The 18,131-nt window shown below is 33.0% G+C and overlaps 1 protein-coding gene across 1 annotated transcript in view; it reads left to right on the top strand.

Annotated features, from left to right (window-relative positions):
• Positions 1-17,789, top strand: part of LOC126717105 (disease resistance protein RUN1-like) — a 188,773-nt gene extending 170,984 nt beyond the window's left edge. The window contains exon 18 of the mRNA XM_050418399.1: positions 17,776-17,789. The gene's annotated coding sequence lies outside the window, so the exon portion shown is untranslated. The remainder of the gene's footprint in view (positions 1-17,775) is intronic.
• Positions 17,790-18,131: the final 342 nt, after the last annotated feature.

Below are 18,131 nucleotides of genomic sequence, written 5' to 3'. Positions count from 1 at the left end.
CTGATCTTCTCTCCAAAGCCGGTGTCACTGATAACAAGACTGTTTCCACTCCTTTGGAATACAATGCAAAGCTCACATCCTTGGATGGTGAACCTATATCCGATGCTACTCGCTATCGTCAGTTGGTTGGCAGTTTGATCTATCTCACTGTTACTCGTTCGGATATTTCACATGCCGTGGGTATGGTTAGTAAGTTCATGGATGCACCTCGTTCTGTCCACTATGCTGCTGTTCTTCGGATTCTCCGATATGTCAAAGGCACACTTTATCATGGTCTGCATTACTCCTCTCGATCTTCTCTCGAGCTTCATGCTTATTCAGATGCTGACTGGGCAGGTGATCCGACTGATCGATACTTTATCACAGGTTTCTGTTTCCTGTTAGGTACTTCTCTGGTCTCGTGGCGCAGCAAGAAGCAGGATGTGTTTCCCGTTCTAGTATTGAGGCTGAGTATCGTGCCCTTGCCGACACCACTTGTGAGCTTGTTTGGCTTCGCTGGCTCTTGGCTGACATGGATGCTCCACAGCCCATTGCCACTCCTCTTTATTGTGACAATCGTAGTGCTATCTACATTGCTCATAATGATGTCTTCCATGAACGCACTAAGCATATTGAGATCGACTGCCACATCACTCTCCAGCATCTTAAGAAAGGAAATCTCAAGTTATTCTCCATCTCCTCTGCTGACCAGCCTGCTGATCTCTTTACCAAGACTCACCCACCTAGTCGTCTTTCGAGATCTTATATCCAAACTCCAGTTGGCTTCCTCCTTGCCACCTCGAGTTTGAGGGGGGATGTAGTTTACTCCTTTTACTTGTACTGCACACATATCTAGCCTATATAAGGCTCTCTATTGTACATTATTAGATACACATCAATACACAGACTATTTAGTCTTTCTCTCTCACTTTACATTCTTAACAGTCTTCATCACAAGAAATGACTTCATCCTCTGCTATCTTATGCTCTTCAAGGTGATAAGAATTTGATAAAAATATATATTAATCAAACAAAATAAATAAATAATGTGTATAAACTTTTTTATCGTTTTTTTATTTTTTAAAAAGAGTTTCAATAATGATTGATTTCTGTTATTATATTAAGACAACAATTAGTTTTTTGTGTAGAAGATGATCAAATCTCAAAAGTCAAATCTTTTCTTGTCTTAGTGGGAAAAAATTATTAATTATCTATTTAAAAAGAAATATTATTATTAATATAACATATCAAAACATCAGTTGGGGTGGCAACCCCGTTCCCTTCATTGTACTTACTAATCAAAATTTTTTTGTTATTCTCAAAACATCATTCACCATAAGGTTGAATTAGTTAGTCTAAAAGGGCCCTAGGTTAAGCGTGAGGAAATTTCTTAAAATATTTTACAGATTTTTTTTAAAAAAAAATTTTATTGGTTTTATACCTAAACATCCAAGATCCCGCAATGTGAAAAGAAAAAAGGAAAAAGGAAAAAAAATATTTAGTTGCTTTTTCATTCACACAAACTACTAGGAAATTGCTATCTATATTAGTTTATAAACTGTATATCCAATCCATCCTCTTTTATTGAAGTTGACATGCGTGTCCAGGTGTAACTTGTGTATTGACTTTCCTCACCCAAACAACTGAAGACTCCTTATGATCCATTTGGATTGAGGGGGAATGAGGGGGAGTAGAGTAGATTTGGCCCAAAATTAGACAATTTTTAGTCAATTCTACTCTAGTCTACTCCCCTCCACTCCTCCTCTTTCCTTCCTCAATCCAAACAAGCCCTAGGGTCTCTTCCAAATCCCATTTCATCAATATCTTTCTTTTTTTGCTGTTCTCAACCATTTGCACCTAAATCTTCATGGCTCTTGTCACTCAAGCCTCATCTCCTCCTTCACCCATCAACCCAAGAACTTTGATATCTTCTTATGTTTCAGAGGTGAAGATACTCGTCTTGGTTTTATAGGCCATTTGTATAATGCTTTGAGTCAATAGGGTATTAACACCTTTATTGATGATAACCTTCAAAGGGGAGAAGAAATTTCTACGGGACTTATCAAAATCGTTGAAAGTTCGAGGATTTTGATAATTGTATTCTCTGAAAACTATGCATCCTTCACATGATGCTTGGATGAACTTGCCAAGATTGTTGAGTGTAAGAAGAATGACCAATTAGTGTGACCGGTTTTTTACAACATAGATCCATCGGAAGTTCGTAATCAAAAAGGAAAGTTTGGAGATGCATTATCGAAACATGAAGAAAAATTAAAGGATAACAAGAAGGTGCAAAGTTGGAGGGAAGCTTTACATGAAGCTGCCAATATATCCAGTTGGCATTATAAGCATGAGTATGTTCCTGTATTTAACTAGTTGCTTACCCGTGCAATGCACGGGCTAGTTGTGAAAATATATAATTATAGATAATTGATGGTTAATAAGTATGAATAAATAAAAAATGAAATTGGACTATTTGTAAAAAAATAGCTTACCTAATTTAGTTAGAATTTTTTTACATAACCTCAATCCTAATTTGTTCAAAATTTATTTTGTTTTGGATCCCTTTATTAAATTATAAATAGTTCTAATTAACATAGTTGAAAACTATATGTAGCTCTTTTTTTTTTTTTTCCTTTTTTTTTTTTTTTTTTTGATACCATAGAAAACAGTTACAGGACACAAGTTATATAACATAAGATTTGGAGAGATCCAACAATAATTGGGTCGAATAATGAAGAGCTAGAGAATTGAAGCTACTTCTAACACATTACATATGATAGTTTTTGGTACAAAAATGGTGTGAAAAGTTAAACCTTATTAAGTTAAGAAATGCAAGATTGTCATCATAGGTTGTTCCTGCAATCTTGGTTAACTTCTTCCATTGCAAACCTGTTCAATCCTTTTGCAATTGCTTACAAACAAAATTAGTCTAAATCCAAGGTCTCTAGCTTTTATTGCAACCTCCACGATTGCATCCTGAAATGCTGTTGGGTAAGATGTTGATAGACTGCTAGGCTCCCCCACTAATATTAGATCTCCCTTCAAGTCCTTTGCTTCATATGCATGGCCACTCTCTTTCAATTTCCTTTTCCTTCAGCAAACTACTTTGATAATGAGTTGCCAATTCCTATTGGAGACATCTTTATGAGTTGGTATGCTGTGATCTTGATATTAGGATTGTCCATTTCTAAAGGCCTCCTGGTATCTGCATAAAAGAGATTTGGTAGTGAGTGAGAACAACATTTATCATATTTGGGGTCTTCCCATCATGAACCACTTGATTTCTATGGTTCTATAAGGACCATAGAATGGTAAAAAGAGATTGAAGATATAGGTCCTTCTCCTGATTGACTATATGTAACTATAAAAAGTAAAATTTTAAAATATAGATTAGAATAACAATGTAGAAAAATAGCTTTTCAAATGGTTATCTGTAGGAAATTCTAAGGGATGCAAATTAAATCACAATTAGCAACTTGCCCCATCCTCACTAAGGGATGCAAATATTGAGAAGATTGTTTTTTGTTAAAACTTTGAAAACAGCTTACATTGATAATATGAGACAGAAATAATTCAATAACCTACAACAGAACATTAATTATTCAATAACTGAAAATATACTTGCATTTTGTTTATAGAAAAAAAATAATAATAAAAAGAAGGAAAAGAAGAACAATTATGAAAAATTTCAATTTATAATATATTAATGATAAATTCAAAAAATAAAAAATAAAAACTTTTGAGACACTGAACCATGATCACAAAGTATTGGGACTAGACCATGATTTCTCTCTAGCACAACAATTCATAGGAGTCACATAAGAGGAAATCAAGAATGAACATGGTGGCTTAGCATTTAAGAGAACCTGTATAAGAGATATTAGCAAATTAATTTTTACTAAATTGGAATTGAAAATTACAGGAGAAACATTAGTATATACATAAAGTACAATATTGCAAATAGAACTCAATTTAGAGATTGCTTTTGGCTCAAGTGACAATTTGCCAAAAAGAATAACTTGCCTTGATTCACTCTATCAACCATATCTTCAGTTGAATAACATACTACATATCCTTGTCTTTCTCTATTAATATTTTTATGTGACTAAGCATTTGTAGCAATTGTAATACTTCAAATTCAAAATATATATGATAAATCATTGTTAGATACTTTTGCAACCTAAAACCATGTTATCACCCAACTAACCTAACATTCTAAATCCATCATTAATAGAATTAATGATTGGTCAACCAACTGCAAAGGGGGAGGTTTCTCAACAAACAACAAAAACCTGCAAAGAATGAGAGAGTATTATCAAAAGCAAATACATGTTGGCCCAATTTCTAAAATGGAATGGTCAATTTATTCGTAATCTTCATCTCAATTGAACATAGATCATAATTTTCTCAAACACCTGAAAAATGTATTGATTTGTAAACACAAATTGACTAATGGAATTGTAATGATTCATTTATAATAATTTTCAGCCTCCTTGAAGCTTCCAATATACATAATACATCCTCTATGGAAAAATGCACTTACTAATATATTCTTATTAATCTGTCAATATGATTATCTTCTCAAAAATTTAAAATATACACCCAAAGAAGTCATACCTCAAAAATGTACTTTTCTGAACCTTCAATCCAAGTGACACAAATGCACCAACAATTATTTAAGATTTAATCCAATAATTAGCATGCATTCATATATATGAAAGCTATGAATCAGTGCTTTACTGAAATAGCAAACTATCAATATCATATCCAATATTGTTTATTTGTAAGAAAGACAAACAATTTAATAAAAAAATAAATAACAGTAAAATTGGAATATGGGATGGGAGAGTAAGAATTTCTATAAGACTCAGAATGTGCAATAGTGTAAGTGTCCAATCGTATTATACTCAAATGTAAAAATTGCCTACTCATTATCCATTTATATGAGGAGGAAGAGCCCATTGTCAGAAGAGTGGAAAGTACTATAGAAGTAGACATCTATCTCAATTTGATAGGAAAACACAAACTTGAGATTCACCTTTCAATCAAAAATATGAATATAAACGAAATATATAAATGTATGTATATTGGAGTTCATCTAACCACTGGTTGACATGGTCATACTATCTATTTCCCTGTATATATATTTTTTTTCCTGGAACCTAAGCCATTGCGTTAACTTGGATCATTCCCATGTTATACTTTTCAAACTTTCTTTTTGATAGTAATACAATTTCTACCTTTTCAATCAAATAAATAATAATAATAATAAATTGAAACTGAATTTAACTCCCAACTATTAAAACAAATTAAAATAGAGACTCACTTAAATAGCAAGTTCCATACAATTACACACCATATGAATTTATTTCTATTTTTTTCAAAGAGAATCCACATTGGTTTTTCCATTGACATTATTTAGAAACACCCTACCCTGTGGTCAAGTTTGAGAGTTCCCCTAAAGTATTTCAAATTATTACCATTCTTCTACATCTTAGCAAATAATTTTTTATATCAAATTATAAGTTAGTGTTTTTTTTTAAGTAAATAATTTTATTAGAAAGGGAAAAGAGAGGAAAAATTAAAAGATGTATACACTTCCATTTCAAAGAATACAAATCAAAGGGAAATGAGTTTTTTTTTTTGATAATTCAAAGGGAAATAGAGTTGGCTCACTACACCCTGGATACTCTATGGTGATGAAAACATCATAAAACTACAAACCTGGAGCTTGAGCTCTGACATTAAAAAACTTGAGCATTTTGGCATAACTTCTACTTCTAAAAACTTAAATACTATTGGTGGTAGACTAAAATAAAAATTTACGATGTGAACTTTACATTAGAATCTCTGTTTCCCCAAAAGAATGTACATCTTTTCTAAGCACAACTCATTTTGGCATAAAAGTAAACCAAAATCAAGTGAACAAATAAGAAGTTCTCAAAGCTTTAAATCAAAGCAGTTAAAAACTAAAAACAGAGTTCAGAAAATATCATGTCCCGAATCATTTCATTAAGCAAAACATTGAAGCCAACCACACAAACACAGAAACCTAGTCATAGAATACAAAACCGACAGAACAATATGAAACACATAGCATTAATTTCAGCGAAACTTAAATACATACATACACACAAACAGAACATAAATATACATATAGATCAAACGGACTCAAAAGCAAAATCAACTCAACAGATAAAATGAGTAGTGAAGACCAAACATTTCATTGAAAAAAATCCAACAAAAAAAAAAAAGATCAAATCAAAATCAAGCAGATCAGTAACTGAACAAAATTTACAAAACCCTAGTTAAATTTCTAGTCCACTGAAAATCCATAGTGATTTTACTCAAATAAAAAAAAAAAAAATCAGCTTTATGTGATTTTGATTGAAAATCTCAAAAAATAAGAAATAGAAGAAGAAGAAAACGAACCCTAATTTTTCTGAAACAAAGTTCTAATTCAACCATCTGATGTAATCTGTATATTTTTTAATGAAAAAAAGCAGAAAATTTCAAATCCAACGTGAAATTGTATAGATTACCTGAAAATACACTGAAATCGGCGAAGAGCAAGCAAAGCAAGAGCGAATGAGTGAATGGCGATGGCTTGTAAGGGAGAGGTTTGAGGTATAAAGAGAGAAAGGGGAAACGACAGGACCCAAGACAAAGCGGGGGGGGGGGGGGGGAGAGAGAGAGAGAGAGAGAGAGAGAGAGAGAGCGCTTAAAGGTTAGGGTTTTGGGTTTTAAGAATGCATATAGGTTAGAGAGAGTCATCAGTCGCATAAAAGATCGGGAAAAAAAATTTTCATTAAGCAAAACATTTAAGCCAACCACACAAACACAGAAACCTAGTCACAGAATACAAAACCGACAGAACAATATGAAACACATAGCATTAATTTTAGCGAAACTTAAATACATACATACACACAAACAGAACATAAATATACATACAGATCAAATGGACTCAAAATCAAAATCAACTCAACAGATCAAATGAGTAGTGAAGACCAAACGTTTCATCAAAAAAAATCCAACAAAAAAAAAATGATCAAATCAAAATCAAGCAGATTAGTAACTGAACAAAATTTACAAAACCCTAGTTAAATTTCTAGTCCACTGAAAATCCATAGTGATTTTACTCAAATAAAAAAAAAAAAATCAGCTTTATGCGATTTTGATCAAAAATCTCAAAAAATAAGAAATAGAAGAAGAAGAAAACGAACCCTAATTTTCTGAAACAAAGTTCTAATTCAACCATTTGATGCAATTTGTATATTTTTTAATGAAAAAAAGCAGAAAATTTCAGATCCAACGTCAAATTGTATAGATTACCTGAAAATACGCTGAAATCGGCGAAGAGCGAGCAAAGCAAGAGCGAATGAGTGAATGGGGATGGCTTGTAAGGGAGAGGTTTGAGGTATAAAGAGAGAAAGGGGAAACGGTAGGACCCAAGATAAAGCGGAGAGAGAGAGAGAGAGAGAGCTCAACGGTTAGGGTTTTGGGTTTTAAGAATGCATATAGGTTAGAGAGAGTCATCAGTCACATAAAAGATTGGGAAAAAAAATCGAAATTTAAAAAATAGAAAAAATTAATTAATTAATTAAATGCTGAACGTGGAAAAATGTGGAAGTTTCAAAAGCTTCGGTTATATATATATATATATATATATATAGATGACTACTTTTATGCACCTAACAAGTTTATGCTCTTACAAGTTCTAATGGTTTTTTTGATTAAAAAAAAAAAGTTCTAATGAGATAACAAAATATTAAAAAAAAAAAGTTCTAATAAGCATGAGTACGTTCCTATATTTAGTGACTACTATGGATTTTTTTGGTCATATTTTCTACTAAGGAAATTATCTATCGGTCAATAGTAAAAATAAGATAACAAAATATTAGATTATCTTACCAAATAATTAGGAGTTTCTCTAACATGTGGTTTAAAATTATTTTAGAAGAGATTCTTAATGATTTTGTTCAAGAATTAAGTGGGGATTCAATAAGTTTGTGCCCCTCATCTAACTAGATTATCCATGCAATTTCTTCACAAAAACCTAAAATTAGTTTCCTAGAAAACAATAATTAGAAAAAATCCTAATCAAATTATAGTTCTTAGATCATAAATTACATTAGGCTTGCTTTGAAAAAAAAAAAAAAAAACTTTAGTTGTAATGCTCAAACTAAACGTCTTGAATTTAGTTCAAGTTCATATTTCAATTTTATAGTCTAACTATTTACATGTCTTGTATGCTTTGTGAATGACAGCTGTACTGAATTTGAATTTATCCAAGTAATTGTTGAAGAGATCTCAAATTCTAAATTAAATCGAATGCCATTATTTGTTGCTAAATATCCAGTTGGAATAAATTCTTGCGTAGAGACCATAATATTGCAATTAGATATTGGGTCAAATGATGTTTGTATGTTAGGTATGTGTGGCCCTGGTGGAATGGGTAAAACAACCATTGTAAAAGCTGTTTATAACAAATTTTTTTATTGTTTCAAAAGAAGCTACTTTTTGGAAAATGTTAGAGACAAGCTAGGGACATTTGATGGCATTATACAACTACAAGAGATACTTCTTTGTGAGACCCTAGAGAATAGATAACTGAAGGTGTGCAGTGAATCGAAAGGAACCATTGCGATAGAGAACCTACTTCGCAATAAAAGAATTCTTTTAATTCTTGATGTTGTGGATAAATCAGACCAAATAGAAAGATTGATTGGAGGATGTGATTGGTTTGCTTCTGGAAGTCGAATCATTATAACAACAAGAAATAAATAGTTGTTACATACTTTAAGGATATGTCATTCAACTTACATGGTTAAGAAATTAGGTGATCATGAAGCTCTTGAACTATTTAGTATGCATGCCTTTCAAAAAAGCGAACCTAAGGATGATTATTCAGAACTTACTAATCAAGTCATATGTTATGCCAAGGGCATTCTATTATCTCTATCAATAATTGGTGCCAATTTGCACGAAAGAAGAGAAATGGCATGGAAAAGTGAATTAGATAAGTATGAAAGGATTCCTAACAAAGATATTCAAAAAGTACTCCAAGTAAGTTATCAAGGATTGAATGAAACAGAACAAAATATTTTTCTTGATCTTCCATGTTTCTTCAAGGGTCTTTTCAAGGATTATGTTGTGGATATACTAAATTCTTGCAATCTATACCCAATTATTAGTATTCAAAAACTTATTGATAAGTGTCTCATAACTGTTGATCGATTTAACAAATTATGGATACATGACTTGCTACAGTAAATGGGTAGAGAGATTGTCTGATAAGAATCACCACAAAAACCCGAACTACGTAGTAGACTATGGGATTATGAGATGCTTTTGAAGTACTAACGGAAAATAAGGTACAACTTGGTCTCATTCACCTTTTCCCTTTTCTTCATAGGGAAAAGTTAATGATTTTTTATTTTTGGTTTTTTCCTTGATATAATTTTTTTTTTTAGTTATGGAAGAAAATTCAAGTCTGTCAACAAGGATAAAATTGAATATTTATTATATTTTTAGTGAATTCTTTTATATGATGTAATTCACTAAATGTTTTGTCCAATTAGGGACCAGACAACATTTGAGGCATGATGCTAGTCTTGCCTGAACCAATAAAGTTGCAACTAGAAGCTAAATGTTTTGAAAAGATGAAAAATCTCAAGTTTCTAAGGGTTGGTAATGTAGATATCTGTAGAGGTCTTGAATATCTTCCCAATGGATTCAGGGTGCTTGATTGGCTAGGGTTTCCTTTATCTTCCTTACCATCCAATTTTCATCCTCAAAAACTCGTTGCACTCAACATGCCTGAAAGTCGGGTTGTATTGGACAAGCTTTTCAAGGTATAATCATTTTTATTTATTTATAAATTATTATTACTTTATTAAACTATATTTTAATAATGTTTGTTGGAAGTTAAAATTTTTTATTTTATTTTTCTATAGAGGATACAATGCAAAAACTTGACATATATGAATTTCAATTCCAATCAATACATTAGGAAATTACCCGACTTATTGAGTGCCATCCCAAACATAAAGAAATTTGATCTCCAAAAGTGTAGAAAGTTAGTAAAGATTCATGACTCTGTTGGATGTCTTGATAAGCTTGAAAGTTGGGATCTCTGGGGTTGTGTTGAACTTCAAATTCTTCCAAGTTGTATTGCGATGAAATCTCTTAAATATTTATTTTTTCTTAATTGCAAAAGGGTTAAGAGGTTCCTCGATATTCCACAAGCACTGGAAAATTTAAAGTATTCAAGTCTGGGATGCATTGCCATTAGAGAGCTTCCTCCATCAATTGGGAATCTCATTGGGCTTAAGCGATTATGTATAGGTTCCTATTTCTATTCATGTAAGCTTCCAAGTAGCATTTATAAATTGCAACATCTTCGCCAACTCTTGCTTTATGGTAATGTCCAATCTCCAAAGGATGTGGGGATTGGTAAACAAGCAGCAACATGCAATTCTTATGGTGGCTTTTCAAAATATTGTTTTCCAAGGTTGATTTTTCTAAAAAAGTTGACTTCTTGCTACACCCACTAAGAGAAATATTTACTATCATGGAGTGAAGATTTGAACCTCTGAGAAAGCATTATCAAATTTGATAGATTAGAATTCCTTGTAATTGAGGATTCCAAGTTCCTTAAGAAAATTCCAAAGCTTGCAGTAAGTATAACACAAGTAGATGCAACCAACTGCATTTTGTTGAATTCAAAATCTTTAAGAAAATTATTCCTTCAGGTAACTCTCTCTTTCTTAAAGTGATAATAGAAAAAATTTTGGTTACCTTTGCAAATGCTTCACTAGATTTGCTAAACTTCAATTTCTTAAAATTCATAATAAATTGCATGCATTTTGGAAGAAAGTTAGGGCTTTCACAAAATATGAAATGTTCAAGTGTGAAAGACAAAGTATTAATGGATTCGCATTCACATCGCAAATTATCACATCAGATTGATTACTCTTCCCACCTCTCCCTCTCTAAGTTCAACGCAATTCAACATGGGTCCTTTCCCACTCTAGATGCATATCTGATTGATTTGGGAGAGAGATATAGTATTATGGGTGTGTTTGGATAGAACTTATTTTGCTGAAACTGAAAACTGAAAACTGAAAACACTGTAGCAAAATAATTTTTAAATGTGTGAATAGTATCGTGGGACCCATTTTTAATGAAAAAGTTGCTGAAAAGTGTAATTTGTGGGTCCATGAACAGTGCACAAATGCACTGTTCACGGACAAAAAGTCAACAAGTGCGGCTAAAAAAAAAAAAAAAAAAAAAAAAAAAAAAAAACAGCTGAAACGCAGGAAACGCTAAACGTGGACGCAGAAGCTGAATACAAACACACACTATAGTACCAGGAAAGAAGATTTCGAATTGGATCAATCATCAAAGCATTGAAAGTTCCATATCATTTTGGGTTGGTCTAGAGTTTCCAGCAATCGCTGTTTGTGTTGCTTTTCATCTAATTCCATTGAAGGATAGTTACGCTAATAATTGATAAGTACAGTTCTATTCGTGATGATAAAATCGATTGGGTTTGTGATATCCACTTTTTTACGAATAGTCGTAAGCAACATCCTATAGGTAGGACGCATTTGTATGATTTGAAGTGTGATCATCTGTGGTTTTATGGTGTACCTCACTGTCGATTACAGAGGGAATTTGGAGACTTGATGCAAGGTGATTGGAATCATGTTGAGATTTCATGTAAAATCTATCATTGGTCAAGTAGAAATGGAAAATACGTGCCTGTGTTTGCAAGGATAGGGGTACATGTGGAAAATATGTGCCTATGTTTACTAGTTTTCATCCCGGTTCCCGGTTTTCATGGTCCAACCTCCCGGTCTGGTCCGGTTTTGAGAACTATGTAGCCAATCTATTTTTAAAAAGATGACACCATTTTCAATCTATATCCACCGTCAAAGAAACTAAGAATCTCTTTATTAAAATTTCGAAGAAATATGCCCAGGTATTATTTTTACATTAAAACTATTTTCTATTAATTCATCTTTACATTGAAAATTCGCTCATCTATTTTGCATTGTTTGATTTGCATCTTTAGGGGTCTTTCTCACTTCCCATTCTCTTTTTCTTTAGGGCTTTTTTCATACAGGGTACTAATTTAGAGAAAGAGAATGGGAAGTCATATTGTTGTTGAATTCTATTTCTTGTGATGGTAAAAGAGATTTCAATATTATCTAAAAGAAAAAGCATTTAATTTATCAAGTTAATGGACAAATAAAGTCCAAAGGCCTATACTTTTTTAGACTTACAAAGATCAACATCTATTTGGCCATAGTCAGGAGATTACTTGTAGTGATTAGAATTATTGGTTTTAATTAGTTAAGCATTTTAGTTATGGGTTTTTGAAGGGGCTCAATGGTATTAGTTCTAAAATAGATAGCTTGAATGAATGTTGCTACGAAGTTAAGGTTTAATTGATGGAATGGACCTAGGAAGCACGGGTTTGGGTGCACGTGCGGGTGCGGTGTGGCGACACGGCAATTTTGAAAAATAGGATACGGGTGAGCAGGATACATTTATTAATAAAAATTAATAAATATATTTTTATTTTTATTTTCTATATATTGCTAAGCATTTTTTTTTTTCATATAATGGTAAACGTATACCAATTTAAGTGCTTTAGTAGATAATAAAGTAAGAGATGGAGGGAGTTTAAGGGAGAGCTAGATTGCTGGAGCTGTGGGTTAGAGATTGAGAGAGACTTTGAGATGATTTTAGGATTATTTCTTTAAGGTAAGTTGTCAAAACGGTGTGTTTTGATGAAATGTTTTAGGTTTTTTTAAACAATTATTTTGGCCCATATCGGACTGATTTGGTGCCTGTTTCGGCCTGTTTTGGATCGAACCGGCCCGAATCAGGCCATATCGGGCTGAATCAGAAACCATTAAAAAAATTCTGCCACGGGTGCGCCAGCCCAATCGGGCACCCGTGCTTCCTTTGATTTTCCTCTAGAAGACAATTCAAAACAATGCACTATATATATATATTAGAAAAATTCAAACTCGGATTAGGAGTGGATCATTGAGTTGAAATTTTAGAATTATATAGCCGATTCATAAAGTCATTACCCAGTTAACAGTACTTTTCATCGACACAGGCCCTTAGTAGCAAGGAGCTGCTCATGTTACTGTGGAGCTCAAACCCGTTGCCAGTGTTTAAAGGTCGTGGGCTCCACTTATTCAGTGTGGCCATCTTCAGTGCATTCAAGCAATGATAGCTGTGATTTGGTTTTGTCATCAATTGCCAGTCCCTTTGAACGCATTGCATATAATGACTCAGCTGCAACCCAATGTCCACCATGAAACTTCGCACTTCTCTTTGCCAACTGATTCAGGGCTTCAATTAGATGTGAAAAATGGGTCTGACTTGGGTTTGGGATCTGACTCAACTGTTGGAGATGGGTTTGATTTAGCTCCCTCTTCAATGGCCTATCCTTCTGTAAACTGTGATTCCCACTTCAATCCATATCCACAGTTCAAGGAAATGTGAACCTCTTGATCAAATTCCTAGAAAACATTACAAGGTACTGTTATTAAATTGAAACTGTTTTCCTCTGCATTGTTTTAGTTCAATTTTTTTTTGCCTTGTTGAATGAACAAAGTTTGTCACCCACTTTAGTTGTATTGTCTGTCTCACTAAATTAACGCCCTCATTCATAAAGGGGTACCAACCCAATTTGAAAGGATACGGTAATGTGAAGAAAATAATAGTATTAGTGAAAGGAAATTAGTAATTTGATGAACAAATATCATCTCATGGCTTATAGCTTTGCAGGGCAAGAATACTTGACGTTGTTGATCTGTCACTCTTTCAAGTTTGCCTCTAATTGGGTATTTAGATAAATATGTAACTATGCTTCTACCAAGTGAGAAATCTTATGCATGGGTCGGTTTTTTTACTAGTTGTACATTTTTTTAATATATTTTCTGCTTAAGATGTTGCCTTAAGAATCATGGCTACCCTTCATTCTATTCAAACTTTGCAGACTTCGAATTAACAATTTTGTTGTTATTATACTTTTTTGTTTTCTCGGCTTTTTTTTTCCTAGTTGGACATGTTTTTAGTATGAATAAAATGTGCTCTAAAGTTTCCTGCATTAAGTTAAGGTTTAGTTGCATCTGCTTCTAGTTGAATTTGAAAAAAAATCTAGTTCTTTCACACGCTCTCTATTTTTTTGCTACACTAGATTGCTCTTCTTTCTCATTCAATACTAGGCTGTACAACATCTTATTTGAAGGAGTAGAGTTTTGTTTATGAATGACCTTTGATTATCAACGCACAGATTGTGACATCTATGTTTGGGTCAAATTATATGTGGGTTTTGTGTAGTTCTTCTTATCATGGTGTTTTTGCAGCATATAGAAAGTGTCAGATTTTGATTCAGTTAAGACAAGGCTTATTAGCAAATGACTTACCTTGAAAAGAAAAGGAGAGGAGATTACTAGTAAATCACGGGATCAATAGAGGTACGTAGAATATTCTTGTTCTTCTGTCATTCAGGTGGAAGTAAGTATGAAAGACAATTGTTGGTACAATATTTTATTTGTTAGTTAATTGATGGCATTTAAACAAGGATATATTGTTTTTTATTTTATTATGACTTTTCAAAATAATTTGTAATTGTATTTGAAGTTTTAGATGTCAAAGAATAAATGGGTTTTTTTTTTAAAAAAAAAATTTAGTGAAGAGAGAGAAGAGGCAGCAGTGCAAAGGTCTTGAAAAGTCATTAACTAATTTGGGGGGTACCAAATGTGCTGATTGAACAAATGTGGACATTGGGATTGCCAGAAATTATATTCAGCAAAAGGAAACTGGATTTCTCTTCTTAGAGTAGTTTAGAGTTTGCCGACCCATTTTCCTTATCTCGAGTGTGCTGATCCATGTGGTAGATATGTAAGATAAACTGAAGTGCAATTTCCATTTTTTTTTTTTGATTCATTTGATAGTTATATTTTGTTCTTTCTAAGAATCATATCAAATAGTTGTAAACTAAGGAAAAAAAAAAAAAAATCTCTGTTAGTTTCCTGTCTTTCCCTGAATTTAAAATCAAATTTGTCATCCCTAGTTATTTTGAAGCTTTAGCTATTGCTTTGTTGACATGTATTTTTGATCATTTTAGTTTGTTAGTGATAAAAACTACTTTTTCCAATTAGGTGTTGCAATGAATAGCCCTGTCCCAGCAAGTGCATTCTCAAATGCTTTGTTAAATGAATTGTTATCCCCCCATAAATAAATTTTATCATTTCTGTTGGTGCATAAAAGAAGGCCATTCCTGTGGCTGACAGTGGATGTCCAAGAATAAATCCTACAAAAAATGGATCATTACCTCATTGAATTGTTATGATACCAAGTGCTTAACAGGAATAAAGTTGGTGATGGATTCATGTGATGGCTTGAATTGAAATGGTGAGACTGTTCAATGGGAAATTTGGTCTCACCATCACAAAGATGCTCCAAGGCATAGATACAAATATTTGAGGAAGCAATGTAATGATAGAAAGGTGAATGATAACCTCTGAGATTTTGTCTAGGATTCTTATTTTCTCAATTTTGTTGCTTATTTATAAAATATCCAGGTGCATCCTAATTTTTTGTCATAAAGAAATAAATATGTGCCAAGCTGTCTGAAATTTTTTGTTATAGATGGTGAAGACGTTACTAACAGAGAAAACATTTCTGTATGGAGTGCAGATTTCAACAGTGAAGATCCAGATCTGATGATTGGTATGTTTGTTCAGCATCAAGTGCTTTCAAAATAATTCAAGAATGTATTGTCTGCTCATATTGGTATTTTCGTAGTATTGTTTCTTAACCTACAATATCAGAGTCCTTTCAGTTGCATTATCTCAGTTTTTGTCATCCAAAATCTGATGTTGTTGAACCCACAATTTTCAGTCTAAATGAAGTTTATTTGTGCTTGATTTATGGAATTCCAACTTCTTATAGAGGGTATAACCAAGTGGGTCAAGATATCAGCTTTAATGTTGTTAAGTGTGAGTTTCTTTTGTCAGCCTTCCACTCCACCCAAAAAAAAAAGTTTATTTGGATTGTAGTTACTGAGCAATTTGGTGAAAGTGCTCAATGTGTCTAAATATATGTGTGCTTGTTCAGATTGCATTGATTACAATAGCATTTTGTCAAGTCACTCTGGACAGTCGTCAGTGAGCAAATACTAAAATCACTCTCAGGACATGGAGGACTATGAGCTGGGAGTAATGATCTCTCTCTCTCTCTCTCTCACAATACTACATATAGGTAGACAAGATTGGTACGATCAATTTACGACTCTACATAATTTATGACTACATGCAGATTTATAGATGAAGGCCATGTGAAAACTATACTAGCATGTTTAAAATACAGGTGCATTAGTTGTCCACCTGCTATTATGGTCAGTGTACGAATTTGTATAAGTAGCGTTGTGATAAGTTTTAACTTCACCATAATGCAATGACTACATTAGGTTTTCCTGAAAGTGTCAGGTAAAAGTAGTGATTTCTCCCAATTTCTGGTAATGTTTGAGATTATTGATTTTTTTAAAGCTATATGAAATGAAAATAAGTGTACCATTTTTTCTTTGGTACCTTATGCATTTAGAATAAATTCTCTCATAATAATGAGAGTTATTTTGAAGTTTTAGATGAGGAGGATGACCAATTATTTGCTAATAGTCATTCTCATGGTCCATTATTTTATTGACCTTATGTTAGAGCAGTTGCACAGAAGAAATAAATTGGACCTGCATAAAATGCGCAAGATTTGACTTGGATGATTGCATTATTCAGTAAAAAATTTAGACTTCTTGGTGGCAAAATGTACTAGAAGATTAGTATTTAAGCTTAATGAAAGAGTATACATAAATCAAGGATCACCTGATTCACCTCAAATAGATTGGCTTTGCTGGGATGAAATTTTCCAAACACTGATAGAGGATTATGATCTTTAGGAAACTTATATCAAAGTATCATTCTTTTTATTAGAAATCTTGATGGGATAATAGGTTTTCCTAATTCATTTCCTCTGGTTATCACTGAATTGTAGCCCATGGCATGGGGTGCGCACAAACACACACTTTTCTTTCTTTCACTTGTATATTTTCCCTTGATGAAATGAAGTTAATACTGTATTCTTGAAGTAAACTGGGTGGGTAACAACGGGTGCATAACATAATCATATTTATTGTTCACTGTTCAACATTGAACTGGAAAGTTTTGAGTAGCTTTCTCTTAAAAATGACATTTTGTTAGAGCATCCAGATGCAATTGCATACAGACATTGCATCTTAGATTTGTGATTTGGGCTTGATTTCTGGTATTCAATGTCAAAATGGTAGGTCAAGTTGACTGGACATAAAATTGGAGATCAACAATGGTGTCCTTCAGATGGGGATTGTGATATTTGGGGATATGCAATATACATCTGCGGAGTTCGAAAATATTATCTGAGGAAAAAAAAAAATCCGCAACTTCATAGTCCTCAGCATGTTCTCAAAAAGTTCAGAGAACCATCAAGGAAAAGTTACTAGTATTGGAGGAGAAGCCACGTGTAGTCAAAAGGCTCAAAACATATGCGAGTATTGGGGAGGAGTTGGGAAGCTTATTAGTTGGTATAACCCCAGAAGGCAAAATGTTATTGACCTTACTTTCTAATATAGTGTCTAAAGAGTGAATTACTTAAGCACTCTGCACTTGTAAAATGACCCAAAGCTCTATGCAATCTGTCCTAATGCTCTCTAAGTCCCTTTTGAAGGTACTCAAGTGCTTTCGAAACAACTCAAGCTTAGCAACCTCAAGAACAAAGACCGGAGAGGCCTATTAGGTTGTGCACAACTATTGAAAAAAAAAATGTCTATCATTTCCAAATAAAGGTACTTTTTATTGATGGGGTTGGGCTTATGCTTATAAGCTTCAAACCAAGAATATAAAAGTTACCAATTCTCCCTTTTAACACATTGTTTGACAGTAGTTGACTTTTAGAGCACCTTACAATCATAAATTGTGAAATCATCAAAAGATTAATTGTATGTCATTTCCTATCATAATTGTATGTCCTTCATAATTCATGATGAAGTGGCAATGATGGTGTTGTTTGAGCCCAATACAAAT

The sequence above is a fragment of the Quercus robur genome, chromosome 3 (genome assembly GCF_932294415.1).
Source record: "Quercus robur chromosome 3, dhQueRobu3.1, whole genome shotgun sequence".
Lineage (NCBI taxonomy): Eukaryota > Viridiplantae > Streptophyta > Magnoliopsida > Fagales > Fagaceae > Quercus > Quercus robur.
The sequence above is the reverse complement of the archived record's forward strand: the minus strand, read 5'-3'. Positions and strand labels throughout refer to the sequence as shown.